This window comes from Ruditapes philippinarum, unplaced genomic scaffold (genome assembly GCF_026571515.1).
Source record: "Ruditapes philippinarum isolate M1 unplaced genomic scaffold, ASM2657151v2 ctg8340_1_1_1_1, whole genome shotgun sequence".
NCBI classification, from domain to species: Eukaryota; Metazoa; Mollusca; class Bivalvia; order Venerida; family Veneridae; genus Ruditapes; species Ruditapes philippinarum.
This window is the reverse complement of record NW_026855287.1, coordinates 45,348-58,358: the sequence shown is the minus strand read 5'-3', so window position 1 is coordinate 58,358 and position 13,011 is coordinate 45,348. Positions and strand designations below refer to the sequence as shown.

Below are 13,011 nucleotides of genomic sequence, written 5' to 3'. Positions count from 1 at the left end.
AAAAATGGTTAAAAAATGAAACTGTAGATTTTCTTAATAATTGAAACCTGCCATCTAAAACTAAATTCTAATAAACACAGTGTTGATTAAGGGAGAACACAATTTTCAAATATTAAATCTTTTGAAACTTTATGTTATGTTATGTTATGTTATGTTATAGTAAGGTAAAAAAACACACTTATTTGACCTTTTCCCTATGCAAAAAGCCTTATTCAAAATATTCCTAAAGTAACCAAAATGAGGGGCTGTTTTCAAAGTTTGCCTAAATTTTCTTAAATGTATATTGGCAGGTCTTGCAAAATACAAAATACTTTAACCGTGTAGTTTATATTTTATTAAACTTTGAGAATAACTGGTATCATATTTGCCATTAAATTTGGCATTTTTAGCAAATAAATATCTACAATAATTATAAAATTAAAATCAAACAAACTCTTTTTCCTGCTATAAGGGATCTGACAGATACATAAATAAGTTAAAAAGAAAGAAAATAAAGAAAAAAGTTGCCCCTTCTGGGCTTTGAACCCACGCCATACACTTGTCACGACTCGGCCCGGTGAATTTTCGTACTTTTTGTTCTATAGTAAATCAGTCAAATTTGAGACTTAAATTAATTCTGGATTCCACTGTTCTTGATGAATTATATACTGTCCCAACTTTAAACATTAACACTATCGAAGTCCAATGAGGCCCACAATATAATAGGTTAGCCATCTAATATTTTCAGAAATCTTCATTCTGTTGTAACACTGTTTAAATTCACCACTTTAAAACTCCTGACATCTTTAATCCTTCCACCAACAAATGAGTTCCTGGAGAATACACAAAAAAAACCAACTTTGAAAGTCATCATATAACACACACAAACTACACACATGCAATAAATACACTTTAATTATGACCAATCTAACTAGAGATGACTTAAATTGGGCCATTTCAAAATTTTAAAGAACTACAGCTTTCTAGTCTACAATGGGTTCAGTCTAATTCCGTACCGGGTTGAGACCGTCAGTGATTCTAGCCTATTTTTATACTCTTCAAAGTGGAGATAGTGCAACTACTCGGCCCTTTCCGTCAGTCTTCGGATAAGAACCTCGAAATACACAGAACGGATGCGGTATTTCGGTCTAACCTACGCTAAGAAACTTGACATGTAAACAAATAGCAATTTAATACTGGTTTATTTCCAATATATATAGTAAAAGTCCACCAAAAATAAGTGAATTCATAGTTCCAAAAGCAAACAATACATCATTTATATACAGTAAAAACCCTCAATTAAGACCACCATCGGGACTGGAACAAAGTGGTCTTAATTGCGGGGTGGTCTTAATTGTGAGTATTCTTATTGTTTATACACTTTACGACCATGTTCTATTTTAGTCATTTTGTGTGAATAAACAATATGTATCCAAACCTACAAATATTACATAAAGTATGATATAAGTTACATCTGATGGGAAGAAAACATTTCGGAAGCAATTTAATATCAAATTCTATTTGATCTGATTTCAATATTAAATATTATATGGTGTATATAATACACCCATCAAATAAGAAATAAATTTATAGCAAAATCAATGTGCTTAAAGCAACATTAAACCACTCTAAAATCCACCTTCTCACCTTATTTCATACAATATCCCAACAATGAATGGTGTTTTTGACACCTCGTGAAATGAAGTGTTATGCCTAAGAGCATTTAAGCAGAAAATAACAACATAACAACAAATTAAAGATCTAGGCAGGTGTTGACTTTAAATCTGTGGTCTCAATAGTGGGGTCAAATAAAGAACAAAATAGAGAATTGGGACTGAATCTGGTGGTCTTAAAACTGGATAAGCGAGGTAGTCTTAATTCTGGATCATGTAACCATTGACATAAAGAACAGAAAATTCCGTTCTTTTTTAAAAAAATGGTCTTAACAGCGGGGTGGTCTTAATTCCGGGGTGGTCTTAAGGAGGGATTCTACTGTATTTATTATTATGGTTGTAGAAACCGAAAGTACAAAAAACCAACCTGTTGACATTTAGTCGGATTTGTTTAAACATCAGTGGGCATATTTAAATTACAAATTGTTGTCAGACATATTTTCAAGCAAAAGAGTACCGGAACAGACATTAAATGTCATATATATATAAACATATGTTTTACATCATCTCTGTTTCTGTTTAAATCTGAAACCACGTGGTAGAACTACTTTCAATCCGTATTGTTTCCGAGGTTATTATAGATAATAGCCGAGGCAGTTCCGAATGTAAAGGTGTACTACCTTAAACAGAACTTAAATATCAAATCAATTTCACTACAAAGTTGAAGAAATATCCTGCACATTTTATTTTAGAACTATCTTTTACATTAAATATGTATAATGGCAAGAATCATCCTTTACATTCAATGTAAGAACTAGCCTTAAAATTTTAATTTAAAATAGTTAGAATTATCCTTGCCATTTTGTTTTTGAATGACTAATGAGATTCCCAGAATTCAGATAGTAATTTTAAAATGACTAATGAAAAGTATTCTTATATTCAGTTCTACCCTATTAATTTTACAGGAAAACAAAATGATTTTAGACGGACTTCGTCCGAAAAACAGCAAAGTAGATATGAATGCAAGAGATCCGTCAAATTTGATTCTTGATAAAAAAAAAATATTTTTATTAATAATTTAATCGAACGATTTTTGTAACAGGATGTGTTACTAAAGATGACTGCCCTGACAGCTACTGGACTCACAGTCATCATTGCAATAAGGATCAACGTCACTGTGTAGACACAAAATGTGCGTGCGGCCACTTTTAACAAAAGGTAAATAAAGTATAAAATAAAAAAAAAAAAAAAAAAAAAAAAAAAAAAAAAAACAACGGAAGCAAAATATAAATTCAAATAACTGGCTAACAAGTAACATTTTTACTATTGACAGAACAGCAAATATATGAAAGCTATTAAGAAATAAAAATCAAAGCATTTCTGGGGCATCATGGGCCTTTAACATATCACTGCAGGTCTATTTTTTGTAACATGCTTTCATTTATCATCAAGGGCTTTAATTTTAGCCAAAGGAATGAAAATAAAAATTATGAAGGAAAGTGTTCATATTTTATCCTCCCTCAAATATGTAAACATTAATTCTCAATGTTAATTTTATTAAACACTTATTTCTTTATATTATATAAACATTACCGATATAGGTACATAAATATCACTATAATTGTTGGTTTTCTTTTATTATTTTTCTTTCTGAAAGATGCATTATTTGAATCCTCATTTATGCAAGATGTGTAAAACATTAAAACATTTGCATTCCTGTTCAAATAATTAAGCCACAAATATTTGATCATTTTAACACAGAGTTCTCCAAATGAGTAGAATAAATAAATATATAAAGTATAACAGGAAATTTAAGATTGAGCATGCTGTAACAGAGGCTATGGTCCAATCAACATTTGTGCCATTGGAGCATATTATCGCATTTTTCATAGTTTCATAGCAGTTTGAACTTGTAACAGGAGGCTTTTCAATGAAAATGGCCATTTTTCACAATATACTCATGAGGTAAAGGGTAAAAAAAGTTCTTAGTGTTTCATATACAATATAAATCAAGACGATTGTTCAAAATATGACAAAATTTACAATATTTATCAACAACTTTCAAATCCATTTATAACGGAGTTACAGAAATTGCTGCAAAATTCAGTTATTTGCTGTTGTTAATAGATGTCGTCGGTTATGTTAAATCCCTTGATTTGTTTTCAGTTTTCATAAAAAAAACACCATAAACCTGTAGGGTAGCTGCTTTAAGGGGATATTCAGGCAAAATGACAAAAATAGTAAAATGATACCATGTTATCAAATCACGCCAACATGACATTTCTTAAAGTCCCAACACTAATTTCTGTTTAAATTCTATATATTTTGGGTTTGAAAAGTAAATATGTCTGTATATGTTGAACAAAATTTAGACGCCAAAAGAATCACCGAATAGTTTTAAAACAAGTCATGTCACTTGAATAAACCCTTGAAGTTACAATAACAGATATTGTGGATATTGTATAATTGAAACAAGTCAAAGCCATTCATTTGACATGTTCTTTAACGTTTCCAGGGTTCACTGTGACAACTATTGTGAACTCTTAGCGCTGTAACCTGACCCACGCGGGACAAGTTAGGAAACCACCATTTATCCTTTGTACGGAGAAACATTTTGTTCCTTTGACTGTTCATTTTGATGGCATTTACAGAATAATGAATGAAAAATTCAAAACTAAGAAAAAAAAAATTTGCCTTGTCTCCCTTTAACATGTTTAAAAGAAACATTTTTTTACATATATTGATATAATGAAGCACTTATGAAGTTTTCTTATGAATGTTTTTGGGTTTTTTCTTTTGCAGGAGCGGAGCAGTGCCACACTCTCTGATCTGTGTTAATTTTGTAATAAATGAATCTTGAATCATATAGGTTGTCGTTTTCTTGTACTGAACATCAGCATCACAAGAGTTAAAGTGACATATTATGCTCATATTCATAGTCAGGTGGAGATGAATTGACTTTAAATTTCAAAAGATTGACTGTTTGAATGATGTTTGACCATCTGTTTATATTGGAAAATGTTTAGGGTAATATTTAAAATTTTGCTAAAACATAAAAAAAGACTGCCCCACTCTTTTTTATAAATTGAACGTTACAAGTAAATTCTAAATCATATTTACAGAAATTTCGTTTGGATCAGGCCGCTATATATCATTTATTTTAAGTAAATGATTAAGTCCAAAGGAATTATGGCAAAATGAAAATTTATTTTGACTCTCACCTGTTCACTCACTATGTACCATTAGATGGGCAAACTGTCACTTTAAAAATCTTTTTAAAGGCCCATTAAGCCGAAGTAATGCCATTGTTTATTTATTTATTTATTTTATTATATTATTTATTTTAATATTCATTTCATTTATTTTATTTATTTAATTTATTTTAATTAAATAATTTATTTATTTATTCATTTATTTATAATTTATTATTTATTTATTTGAATATTTATTGTTGTAGAAACAAAAACTGATGTCGTATAGCAAAACATGAATATGTCATCTTGTATTGGCAAGCCAAAGAACCTTAACTTCCCATGGGTCAATCATTAATAAAAACGTATGTGAGAAGTTAGCAGTTAACAGTGAGCTTAGCAAAAAGGCATTTTAATGATCTGCTGTAATGCTCAGCTGTTTTGGGCATCTAGCAGGGCATTCCTAAATATAGTGTAAAAATGCTCTGCTGCAATACTCAGCTGTATTGGCAATCTTGCAGAGCATTCCTAGCTTAATTGAAAAAATGCTCTGCTGGAATGCTAAGCTGGCTAGGCAATCTGGCAGGGCATTACTAAATATAGTGTAAAAATGCCCTGCTGGAATGCTAAGCTGGCTAGGCAATCTAGCAGGGCATTCCAAAATATAGTGTTAAAATGCTCTGCTGGAATGCTAAGCTGGCTAGGCAATCTAGCAGGGCATTACTAAATGCTCTGGTGGAAGGCTAAGCTGGCTAGACAATCTAGCAGGGCATTCCTAAATATAGTGAAAAAAATGCTCTGCTGGAATGCTAAGCTGGTTAGGCAATCTAGCAGGGCATTACTAAATATAGGGTAAAAATGCTCTGTTGGAATTCTAAGCTGGCTAGGCAATCTAGCAGGGCATTACTAAAAATAGTGTAAAAATGCTCTGGTGGAAGGCTAAGCTGGCTAGGCAATCTAGCAGGGCATTACTAAATATAGTGAAAACATGTTCTGCTGGAATGCTAAGCTGGCTAGGCAATCTAGCAGAGCATTACTAAATAAAGTGTAAAATTGCTCTGCTGGAATGCTAAGCTGGCTAGGCAATCTAGCAGGGCATTCCTAAATAAAGTGTAAATTTGCTCTGTTGCAATACTCAGCTGTCTTGGCAATCTAGCAGAGCATTACTAAATTTAGTGTAAAAATGCTCTGCTGGAATGCTAAGCTGTTTAGGCAACCTAGCAGAACATTCTGAAAAATAGTGTGAAAATGCTTTGTTGGATAAAATATTGCGATGCATTCTGAATATTAATAAGCTCTGCTGGCAGACTGATTCTGAGTTCCAGGATTTATTGTTGCCAACGTTTTATTGACATTTTCGACTTCTAGGCACTTCTGAGGCGCTCGCAGACTTTCAGGAATTTTTGGTGCCAATAGAAATAATGATATTGTTGACTTCTAAGGACCTTTAAGAGAAATTTCATTGTCCTGCGACTTTTTGATGGACACTTACAGACTTTCAGGAATTTTTTAGCCAATGCTGATAGTGACAATTTAGACTTCTTGGGACCCTCAAGAGTCCATTTTGTTGGTCTGCGACGATTCTTGGACACTCGCAGAATTTCAGAAATGGTTGGTGCCAATGGAAATAATCATATTTTTGACTTCTGGGGACCTTTAAGTGTCCATTTCATTGGCCTGCTTGCAGACTTTCAGGAAAGTTTGGTGCCAATAGAGATGATGGCAATTTTTACTTCTAGGGACCCGCCAGAGTCTATTTTTATGGTCTGCGACTGATTCTGGGACATTCGCTGACTTTCAGGAATCTGTGGTGCCAATGGAGATAATGACATTTTTGACTTCTAACGACCCACCAGAGTTCATTTCGCTGGTCTGCGACTGATTTTGGGACACTTGCAGACTTTCAGAAATGTTGATGCCAATGAAGATAATGACATTCCTGACTTCTAGGGAACCGCCAGAGTACATTTCTTGGGTGTGAGACTGATTCTTTGAGACTCGCAGACTTTCAGGAAAGTTTGGTGCCAATAGAGATGATGGCAATATTTAATTCAAAGGACCCGCCAGAGTCCATTTTTATGGTCTGCGACTGGTTCTGGGACATTCGCAGACTTTCAGGAATCTGTGGTGGCTATGGAGATAATGACATTTTTGACTTCTAGCGACCCACCAGAGTTCATTTCGCTCGTCTGTGACTGATTTTTGGACACTTGCAGACTTTCAGGAATTTTGATGCCAATGGAGATAATGACATTTCTGACTTCTAGTGAACCGCCAGAGTACATTTCTTGGGTCTGCGATTGATTCTTTGAGCCTCGCAGTCTTTCAGGATGTTTAGTGCCATTGCAGATCATGACATTTTTTACTTTTAAGGACCCCTTAGTTATAAGCAGAGCATTTTTACTCTAAAATGTCATTATCTGCATTAGCATCAAAAATTCCTGACAGTCTGCAAGTGCCCTATAATCAGTCGCAGACCATGGAAATTGACTCTGGATGGTCAAAAATGTCAAAATTGTAATTTTCTCTATTGGCACCAAACTTTCCTGAAAGTCTGTGACTGTGCATGAATAAGTCGCAGACCAAAACATGGACCCTGGATGGTCCCTAGAAGTAAAAAATGTTATTATCTGCTTGACATCAAAAATTCCTGAAAGTCTAGGTTTGCCTAGCCAGCTGAGCATTTTAACACTATATTTAGGAATGCCCTTCTAGATTGCCTAGCCAGCTGTATAATATAGCAGAGCAATTTTACACTATATTTTGGATTGCCCCGCTAGATTGCTTAGCCAGCTGAGCATAACAGCTAAGCATTTTTACACTCACTATATTTAGGAATGCCCTGCTAGATTGCCAAGCCAGCTGAGCATACCAACAGATCATTTTGTACAATATTTTGGAATTCCCCGCTTGATTGCTTAGCCAGCTGAGCATAACAGCAGAACATTTTTGCACTATATTTTAGAATGTCCCGCTAGATTGCTTAGCCAGCTGAGCATACCAGCAAAGCATTAATTTTTTACACTTTATTTTGGAATGCACTGCTAGATTGCCTACCCAGCTGAGCATAACAGCAGATCATTGATTTCCCTATATAAATCATAATGCCTTTTTGCTTAGCTCACTGTTAACTGCTAACTTCTCACATACAATAAAAACCTACTTGTCAAAGGCAAGGTTGTCTAAATAATTCATTAACATTGGCATCAACAATTACATTACAATTAAGATTAATACACAGAAAATATAAAGAGTACATTCAAGTTTTTTTTCTATAAATACAGAATTTATTTTCATCGAATGGTATGAAAATAAATAGTTTAATGAGTGGCGTCAGGCACGAGTGAAATATGATAATTTTCAAAACACTAGGTGAAAATAAATCCTGTATTTATAGCAAAAAAAATATTGAATTTACACTTTATTAAATGCATTTTTCTCTTTTTTGACATTACAATTTGAAAGTATTCCCTTTTAATTTGTGTTATGACACTGAATTAAGAAAAAAGTAGTCCGGCATGACATTAATGAAAATACGGAAAATATGTTTCACTGCAGTGAACATAATATACATGTATAAGAGTAAAATAAGAAAAAAAAAAAAAAAAAAAAAAATCATCAATATTTCTCAATATTTTATTTACAAGTATATTATCAATATTTATCCCCCACCCCCTCATCAAAGCCTCACATAGTGAAAAAATGTCCTGTTTGTGCGCCAAACACATGTTTTCATTTGAGAAATGTTGTTAAAAAAGTAACCACTTTTTCGGCGCTGCACCCCAACCAAAAATACATCAGGGGGTTGCCAGAAGGGGGATGTATGGGTTTGAAGAGAGCGGTAGTCCCCCTCATCGCCAGAAAAATTTTGGACTTGTGAGAGGCTAAAAATGACCCCAGATCGATCATAACGTATCGTGTAACCAACGCTGATAAGCATTTGACTCTATCTCAATCCATTGAGAAGTTGCAGCACTTTGAAATCAATTTTGATGGAAAAAAATCAAGGCAAAATAGTGGGTTTTTTTTGGCAATTTTGAGATGTCCCCTCGTTGCCATGGTAAAAGCAATTTAAGTCTAAGCATGTTGTAAGTCCAGTCAACATTTGTGCCAAGTTTGATTTGTATTGAAGCAGTTTTTATAGTTTTATAGCAATTTGAACTTGCAACGGGAGACATTTCAATGAAAACAACCATTTTATGAAGTAATGGGTTAGTTGCAATATTTTTGAATAAATGAATAAGCAAAACAAGACATCAAATCAATGCAGACTTGTCCAAGTTATTCACTAGCAAAGAAAGAGTTGTCTTAATTATTCAGCAGTAAAGGCATAGTTGTTTAAATCATTGGACATGAAATGTACGGTTATCTAAATTATTCATCAGCTAGTGTGTAATTTACGGTGTTCCGTTTGGACAATCGTGATCTGTACCCGCAATGAACGATGGTAGGATGGTGAAAACGCGATGACACAGTGGTGAAAACACGACAGTACGATGGTGAAAACGCGATGGCACGATGGTGAAAGCACGACAGTACGATGGTGAAAACGCGATGGCACGATGGTGAAAGCACGACAGTACGATGGTGAAAACGCGATGGCACGATGGTGAAAGCACGACAGTACCATGGTGAAAACGCGATGGTATGATAGTGAAAGCACGACAGTACAATGGTGAAAACGCGATGACACGATGGAGAAAGCACGACAGTACGATGGTGAAAACGCGATGGTATGATAGTGAAAGCACTATGACACGATAGAAAAAACGCGATGGTACGATTGTCAAAACGTTATGGCGCGATGGTACGATGGTGAATTAAAAAAAAAGCGATTTTTAAACATCCTTTTTCCCATCGAAACCATCGAAAACATTCGCGTTTTTCTAAATTTCGTTTCCCTTTCGTTTTTCCCCATCTTTAACCGTCGTTTTTTCCCCATCGTCCCGGGTCGTTGTTTTCACCTCGAAACCTTTCGTGCTTTGTTTGACGGGTTAAATCACGTACCCCTTACCTTTAAACGTTTGGGAATCCTGTGGGGGAATTTTAATTTTCCCCCCCCCCAAAAAAAGAGTAAATTTATTCATCGGCAGAAGCTATCCAGCTAGCTTACAGAGTTTATGGGTTTCTTTTTGTGAAATTTTGGTGCTTTTAAATACTAAAAGGGGGGGGGCCCCGGCGAAAATTTAAAGGGAATTCAATTAAAAAAAGTAAAATGAAAAAGTTTTTAAATAAAACCCCAAAAACCCTTTTCCCAGTACCGAGTTAAAAAAAGAAGAAAAGAAAATTGGCAAATAAAATTATAATTCATTAAAAAGTTTCTTATCTCTGTCTAGGACCTATTTTCTTACATATCTGACAAAGCCTTACCCTTCGTGACCGTTTAGTCATGTACGAAATCTAGATGCCAAACAGTTCCATATCTCGACACAAAATAATCACGATTCTCGCATCATGATTTCATAATTCAATCTTCTTATCGCTCCGACTTATATTAATCAAACGCCAGAGACATATATTTTCACATTTCTTTCTGACTTGAGAGCAAAGCACCATGAAAATTGTAATACTGTTGGTTTGTCTGGCAGGTCAGTACTTTTGATTGTCATTATATTTTGTTGTAACTCTTACCTTTTTACTTATTTTCAATAATTGTTAAAATACGCCATCGTCATCGCAATTTTTTAAAATGTTATATGATTGTTTAAGCAAATATTCTTTTGGAAAGGAAGACAGATATTTTCATTTATAACTTTCATTATCATTTTTTTGCTTGAAAGACAGAAAACAAAGTAACAACTGATGAAGCTGAGTAGAGCACCTGTTAATTGTATTTAAAAATTCAAGTGATTAACGTGCATTTTTTTAGGAATTGCGGTTGCGGAACGAATGTGATGGTGTTGACACTACCCAGTGTGCGTACGAAGGTGTGTGCTGTAGGCAAATGTCCCAACTTGCAATCTGGAATTTGTACATGTAGCCCCAACACCGGGGACAAAACTGGTAAGTTGCTTTCAATATTGATATGTGTGTGAATTATATAGAACGAATTTTCATCCTATTGGTCAAACATTGATATGATATTAATACAAGAAATCGGAACATAAAAAATTTATTAGTTTATATTTATTTTATTTCGAATGTGTATGGAGCTATAAGCTTATAGACACACTTGAATTCGTTCATTGAATCAACCAATGTGTGTCGGGTGAACGGCGTATGGCCCCTGACTTGGTTTTTGAACCACGCGGTCAGTTTGGAAATAAAACCGGTCTCGGTTATTTAACACCTATTAGGAGTTTTTGATGGCGTAGAAATTGACCACAAAAACAGTAGTATTTTCTTTTTTTTTGCATCAAGACAACAAAAACCGGTGTAAGTGTCCGATAAACACCGCTCAGACCGATATTATTTCGGTTCTAACATGACAAAATGAGGGAGACCACTAACGCCATTTTTTTCAAGCGGAGATAGTTGACAAAATGTTTTATCACCTTAACAAAAAGGTCATAATATGTGAAAAAAAACAAACAAAAAAAAAAAAAACACGGCCCGTTCTAACAGTTAAGAAACTATCACGCAAACAGAGTTTGTTGGAGATGCAGACAGTTTTAATATCATAGCAAACTGAAATCCACGGAGTGCAATTTATAATTTACCATTTAAAAATAAAACAAAAATGTAACTTTTCCCTCATAACTACTGTTACACACTACTGACTATAAAACGTGTATAAATTTCATATATTTTCTTAATTTTAGGTTGCGCTACCCTTGCCGACTGTGACCAGTACTGGTTCTCTCATCACTGTGGCAAACCACACAAACAGTGTATGAATGGTCACTGTACATGCACGCATGGTCATGGACGCTGATAGGTTCGAGTTCTCTTTTTTATCATAATTTAAAACGCACCTTTATCCTATTCACCTTTCCTTTATTCATTAACCAAATACATAATGAGCCGCGTCACGACAAAACCAACACAATGGGTTTGCGACCAGCATGGATCCTGACCAGCCTGCGCATCCGCGCAGTCTGATCAGGATCCATGTTGTTTGCTCTCAGTTTTTCTACTTGTTATAGGCTTGGTAAGCGAACAACATGGATCCTGATCAGACTGCGCGGGTGCGCAGGCTGGTCTGGATCCATGCTGGTCGCAAACCCACTATGTTGGTTTTGTCGTGACGCGGCTCATATAAATCAATTATCACTTATTGATTCCCTTATCCCTTATTGATGTCATTATTCATTCTTTTCATGTGATTATCACCTATTCATTCCATTAATCCTTATTCATTCTGTAACCCCTACTTTATACCACTGTCCCTTATTATCGTTCAAGTATCCCTTTTTTGTTTCATTATCCCTTATTCTTTACATTTTATTTTATTAATTCCATTTCTCCCATTCTGGATTAATCATATCAATTTCACTTATACACTCCATTATCCCATTATTCATTCATTTTTCTATTATATATTATTAAAATCACTGTCTCTTTCATCAAGTACAGTCTTGTCAATCAATAAAATATTTTGGTTCAGGGAGTTATTCCAGGCCAGTCTCTTTAAGGTCAATGAAAAAAATTATGGACAGTCTAAGGCATATTGAACAGAATTCAAATGACGAACTTTAAGAGACCGATCAACGGGTAAAAGCAATGATTTATCAAAGCAATATGAATATTTAGAAGGGGTGATAAAAAGTCTAATATATGTATTTAATTTTTTGTCTTTCAGATTTGACCATTGATGAATTTCATGACATTAATATCGTGGCTGCCTAAACAAATCTTTGTAATTTTGTTAGTATATTTAGTATTATGAAAACAGATAAATAAATGTTATAAAAATAGTAAAGGTTTTTGTATTTATTTTTTCATCTCCTGAACAATATGGAAAATAGGAGTTTTATCAGTATATCGGGTCGATCGGTCTATACAAACAAGCAACCTTTGAATTTTGGGTAAATACAAGATGCAATTGTTACTTAAGATGATATCGAGAAAAGACTTACTTATTTTTAGTAGGTCGCCCCTACTTTGATAACATGTGACTATTCACGTGGTACAAAGATGATTAGGATTCGAGACTTACGCCTGTTACAACGCCGCCATCCTTGACACGTTCAATACAACTTTACGCTACCCACCCCCGTTCACCGCTTGGGCGTATAATTCTTCCATGTGAGTTGACCAAAGCGCTGGAAGGTCCATATAGCGTTAAA

At 34.4% G+C, this 13,011-nt stretch overlaps 2 long non-coding RNA genes across 2 annotated transcripts; both read left to right on the top strand.

Moving 5' to 3' along the window:
* The first annotated feature begins 2,671 nt into the window (after positions 1 to 2,671).
* LOC132742754 (uncharacterized) lies at positions 2,672 to 4,458 on the top strand. Its single transcript, XR_009627471.1, has 2 exons — positions 2,672 to 2,810; positions 4,395 to 4,458. It is a non-coding gene; the product is annotated as an uncharacterized LOC132742754 (long non-coding RNA).
* Positions 4,459 to 11,538: 7,080 nt separating this feature from the next.
* LOC132742753 (uncharacterized) lies at positions 11,539 to 12,637 on the top strand. The gene is made up of 2 exons (XR_009627470.1): positions 11,539 to 11,660; positions 12,525 to 12,637. It is a non-coding gene; the product is annotated as an uncharacterized LOC132742753 (long non-coding RNA).
* The last annotated feature ends 374 nt before the right edge of the window (positions 12,638 to 13,011 follow it).